Raw genomic sequence first — 6,000 nt, 5'->3', positions numbered from 1 at the left:
TCCTCTCCTGCCTGTATAGTTTAGTATCCCTGCTTCTTCGTCCTCCGGTTGCTAATCCACGCCCTGATGTTGCTTCAACTCCTCCCCGATTTACATTTATACAAAAGAAAAAGACAGCCACTTCACAAACTTTGTTTTTCTGATTCACACAAATTATTTTTTAATCAGGCTTCTTAAGGATGTGTTAAATAGCTAATACATTGCTGGATCTTTTGCAGAAAAGGTTCCACTCTGTGTTGCGCTACTCTGCGGGAGCGTCCCCTCAATGCAGAGACACGGCATTGATAGTTTTGTTTATAGAGAAGTATCTTTATTAGTCAGCAGCCTGGCCATTCCATTTGACAATGTAATAACTTAATTGCAGCCTTTGAAACATCGGCCATTGTAGCCAAGGATCTACCCACGAATGGACAATTGTTAATACCTCACCGGGTTGAGGAAGGAGGCACGAGAGGTGAATTTTAATGCACAAAACCAAGCTTCCCCAGCGCTCAGTGGTGACATAACAGCCAACAGCACAGCTATGGGACCATTCTTCTGCCGAGAACCCGTATGTCAATAAAACCAGCCCTAGCGCCCTACACAGATGCATTAACATTGCCAAAGCCTATAGCTATCGAATTGCCGAGACCTATTGGCTTTGGCAATGCTTTTTAACTTGTAAGCAAGGTTTCCCAAGGCTCAAGATCTTGACTATAGTTCACCCACTATGAAGGCTGCTCTGTCAAAGTTGCCTTGCCTTTAAGTTGCATTAGATTTAGTAGCTCCGTGTGAGTTTCTATTGTTCGTCGCTGTTCATTAACATTAGGCAGCCTCAACTTTTCAATCAATATTGTGCAGATTTAAAAGTGCAATGGCCGTCACCTGAGTGAAAGTTCGTATAAAATTACATTATGTGGTTTAAAGAAAGCATACCTCCGAAACCACTAGTGTACTGATAAAATAACGACCCTGTGAAGTACAAAAATCAATTGCAAACAAAAAATTCAAGATGTCCAAAAATAAGATACAAAATATGTAAGCAGGGGGCGCATTTATAACCACATAAAACAGCAGACACGTTTTAAATTTCAATGATTTTTAATACTGTCAGAAAAATAAGACTTGTCATTTTACACTAATGACATTTACGAGATTTGTAAGTACGGTATGAAACACAAACCATTTTACAATCCAGAAGATGCTCTTTCGAGATCATCCATTCCAGCAAAGAACACGTAACGAGCTTCATGCTGGCATCGACGACCTTGCATAAGCCACAACACTGCGACCACATCATACAAATACGATTCAGCGTTCCCATTTTGTGGGGCCTGAGACTTGCAAAACAAACTAAACGCTTCTGCGACTGTCCAGCATCGATAATAAAAGTATTGTTCTCTTAGTGGCTGTGTGTGTGGTACTTCCCGGATCCCCATTTCTTTACTTTATCTCCAGCTGCTCTTTTTCCTGTCCCTGTAGTTGTTAATGACACCCTCACGGAGATAAGATGTCACCCCTCCCAGACAGTGAACCAGACTGAAGCACAGGAAGGAGGCAGTATGCCTGATGTGCACAGTATGTAGATATAGAACAGTATATTTCATAAGTGAGGAGTGTGTAGGGATAGATTCACGTGAATATGTCTGAGTATCATCACTGCAGATTCACAAGAGTATGCCGATGTGCAGAGTATGTAGATTCAGAACTGTGTCTATGATATAAAGAGTGTGTCTAGGAATAAATGAACACATGCTGTGTTTGATGTGCAACATCCCTGTATAGTTTCACAAGAGTGTGCCTGATGTGCAGAGTATGTAGATACAGAACTGTATCTATGATATGCAGAGTGTGTCTAGGAATAAATGAACACATGCTGTGTTTGATGTGCAACATCCCTGTAGTTTCACAAGAGTATGCCTGATGTGCTTGATATGTTACTAAGTAGACAGACAAGTGTGCTTGATGTGTTGGTGTCCAGATGTAGACGTGCATGTACACTGTTTGCCTCGAAGTTGATCTACAAGTGTGTGCCTGATTTGTGCCACATGTATGAAGCACACGTAGTGTGCGCAGATGCACAAATGTGTGTTTGGTGCATATAGGGTGTGAAGGATGCACAAAAGTATGCTGGGTGTGTAGAATGAACAAGAGTGCGCTAGGCGTGTGCACAAGTTTCTACTGAGGGACTAGACATAAATGTACGTTTACTCAAGGTACGTTCTGCACAACCTGAAGACAGATTTTCTAATGCTGGCATATGCTTCTTTAGAAGGGAATTGTTATAGTGAGGTTTCCACCGCAAATGATTTTGGACAGTTATTGAATATGTACCACACAAAGTGAAACAGCTCACCCACGCGACAAAAACGGTGCAAGAAACAGATAAATCTAAGCAACCCACCTTGTAACTTCGTGTGAGAACGGTCCAACAAGGACCTGCTGACTCTTTGTTCTCACTCATCTGGAGATTACTAGCACACCCCACTGTCCTGAAATACACCACTGACGGGCAGGAAAACAAGCATTTGCAATGCAATGGGTCTCGCGTTTGGTCGAGTTAGAGCTATTAGCGTTGTAAATTCCTAACTGGACTTTTCTTGCCACATATATTGAAAATGTACAGTAAAACAGTTGACATAAGCATGTCAATTCAAAGCACCACGACTGCCGTGAGCGCGAAGGAGAGATGGTCACAGTCAAACATATTGGCAAAAGTACAATTATCCATGTAACCGGGTCGTTCCCATGGCAGAAACAAAACCGCCCCAAGGCTGGACAAACGTAAAGAATTCACCGATGTCATCAAAGGATTTTTGAAAGGCAAGCCCAAGAACGAGTGAAAGTTATGGGCGTGAGGTGAGTGTGGTTAAAAGTCCACGCAGATACCAACACTTTGGAAAAGCAGCGCTTGCGTGCTGCTATACTCGACCTAAAAAATAGAGCACTCAGAGAAACAGCAGTTCGCATAGAAAGACAAATGAACACAGTGACATCACGGACAGACACTGCTGAGCAGTGTGTGATGAACAAAACAGAATACATATGCTTATGTGCAGTGCCTAACTAAATTGGACAGGTACTGTCTGGTACTGAACACAGGCACTTCCTTAATTTGAAAAGTAGAGTACCTGCACTTCGCAGCTTTGCTGCAATACATTTAAAGGAGAGTGCCGACACTTCTCAGGAGAAACTAGGTACTCTGAACAGAGAACATTTGTACTTTTCGTTATTTCCATTTAAATAACTGCTTATGTGTTCTCAAGCAAAGAGGCACCTTTTAGCAGGTGTTCAAGGACTCAGCTCTTGCAAGACAACTCTCATTGTCTCTTTCTTTTGAAAATCTCCCACACTAGAACCACAGGCAAACACGACAAAAGCTCCCATGCTTGTGGCCCACAGACTCCGTGAGGACAAGAGCATGTATAGTTCGGTTGCTAGCTGACAGTCCAGTTTCTAACAGAGTTGATGCACAGTCGACGCATTGCAGAAATCCAAATCTATTTATAGTGCACGGGGGGGTTGGCTATACCTCAAACAGCCATGTTTTGAAATTTCTCCTGAATTCTATTTGAGAGTGTGCATGGTCTGCAGGTGCATGGGTAGGTCATTTCAGATCTTGGCGGCAAGGTAGGAGAAGGTGCAACCATCACTGCACTGTGGCTGCAACGATATTTAGGGAAGGCCGAGGTTTGTTGGTTGGAGATCTCTGGCAGGCCGGTGGAAGGAGAGTCTGTGGTTAATGAAGTGGGTCTGATGTTGTGGAGGGCTTTGTAAACAATGGTGAAAACCTTGAACTTGCATCTCTTGTGCACAGGCAGCAAGTGTAGGTCTTTGAGGTGGGGGGTGATGTGGGTCCGCTCTGGGTAGATCAAGGACAAGCCTTGCAGCTGCATTTTGGACAGCCTGGAGTCTGCGGAGGAGCTGTGAGTGGAGTCCGAGGTAGAGGGCGTTTCTGTAGTCCAGTCTGCTAGTGATGGCTGCCTGGGTTATTCTCTTTCTGGTTTCAGAGGGGATCCATTTAAAAATCTTGTGTAGCATAAGGAATTGGTGGAAGCAGGATGAGTCCACTGTGTTTATCTGTCAATTGAAGGAGAGTTTGTTGTCTACAATGAAGCCGAGATTTCAGGCATGTTCGGCTCGGGTTGGGGGCTGTCTTGAGTGCGGAGCGCCACCAGGAGTCTTTCCAGGGGAAGGAGTTATTTCCAAAGATGATAAATTCAGTTTTTTTCGGTTTTCAATTTAAGCAGTTGGACTTCATCTAATTAGCAACGTGGCTCATGAATTTGCTGAAATTGTCTCTGGGGGAGGTGTGGTCTTCAGAGAGGGAGAGAATGCATGGAGTGTTGCAGGCATATGAGATGAGGTTGAGTCCATGGGAGCCCACAATCTCATCAATGAGGTGTTACATATGTATTGAATAGGGTGGGCCTAACAGGGGAACCCTGGAGGACTCAGCATATGGTGCTCTTAGGTTCCGAGGTGAAAGGTGGAAGGCGGACTCTCTAGGTGCATCCTGTGATGAAGGCATGGATCCATTGCGGGCGTTGCTTTTGATCCCAATGTGGTGGAGCCTGGAGGTGAGCGTGTAGTGGGAGATGGTGTCAAATGCGGCAGAGAGGTCGAGAACTATGATGTCATCGGTAGCGGCAATAAAGGCGGCATCAGTGCTACGGTTGGTGCGGAAGCCGCATTGGGAGGTGTCCAGTAGGTTGTGTTTTTCCAAATGTTTGTAGAGCTGTTTGTTGGCTTTTTCCAGAATATTTGCTGGGAAAGGAAGCAACAAGATGTTGCAGAATTTGTTTAGTTCGCTGGGGTCTTTATTTGGTTTCTTGAGGAGTGGCTTCACTTCAGTTTGTTTCCAGGCTTCGGGAATGGAGGCCATTCTGATTGATGTGTTGAGAATGGGAGTGAGGATATGACTGATTTCCTTCTGGCCCAGGCTGAAGATGTGATGGGGCAAGGGTCAGTGGGTGAGCCGGAGTAAGTCAAGCTCATGAGGGCCGCTGTTTCCTAGATGGCTAGAGGCTTCCATTCCGTGATCAGGTGACTTGATGGGGGTCAATAGATGTTTAATGTTGGTGGGTTGGGGAGGGAAGTTACTGTAGATTGCTGTAATTTTGTTATGGAACTATTTGTCTAAAGAATCGTAGAGGGTCTGCGTCGGTTGGATGGAGTTTTCGGTGGCTACTGGTCAGGAGAATTCTTTTATGATCTTGAAAAGTTCCTTTGGGCAGTTGGCGCTTTCCAGATGCAGTTGAAAAGGGCGGTCTTTTTTGCTTCTTGAGGTGGAGGTGGTATTTGTTTAGAGCCTCTCTGTAGGCTGAGCTTTCTGTTTGGTCTTTGCTGTTGCGCCACCATCTTACTAATCGCTTGCCTTCTCTTTTGAGAATACAGAGTTTAGGAGTGAACCATTTAGCAGGTTTACTGGTTCTTCTATAGGGGGATCTTGTTGTAGGGGCTACTTTGTTGGCGCTGTTGTTGAGCCATTCGGATAGGTTGCTGGCATCTTGTTTTAGGGTTTCAGAAAGAGTAAGTCTGTTTGAGTGAAGAGTGTTGATCCATTAGGTTTCTGTGACTTTCCTCAATCTGCGAGGGAGGTGTCAGTGGGGTGGTGGAGTGCTCTGGTCTGTAGGATATGGAGAAGTGCACCAGGTGGTGGTCGGCCCACATGAGTTCCGGAGTGTGGAAGAACTTGACTTTGTTGCTGGCTGCAAAAATGGGGTAAGGATGTCACCTGAGGTGTTGGTAGGGCTGGTGTCTAGTTGTCTGGGTCCCATGTTGCTGAGGTTATCCAAGAGGTTGGTGGAGTTGTGGTCGAGGGGATCGTTCAAGTGGAAATTGAGGTCTCCTAGGATTATGTAGCCTGTTGAGTCGATGGTGAGAAGGTGGGCGGAGTGCTGGGATTTGTACGCAAGGGTCCCCCTGATGGTGGTCCTGGCATCGATTTTGATGAGAAAGTTTAGGTATTCCATGAAGTAGGACGACTCTTCCTCAAAGGTGGTGCACGAGAGGCTGTCC

Source organism: Pleurodeles waltl, chromosome 3_1, assembly GCF_031143425.1.
Source record: "Pleurodeles waltl isolate 20211129_DDA chromosome 3_1, aPleWal1.hap1.20221129, whole genome shotgun sequence".
Taxonomy (NCBI): Eukaryota; Metazoa; Chordata; class Amphibia; order Caudata; family Salamandridae; genus Pleurodeles; species Pleurodeles waltl.
Note: the sequence above shows the minus strand (reverse complement) of the source record.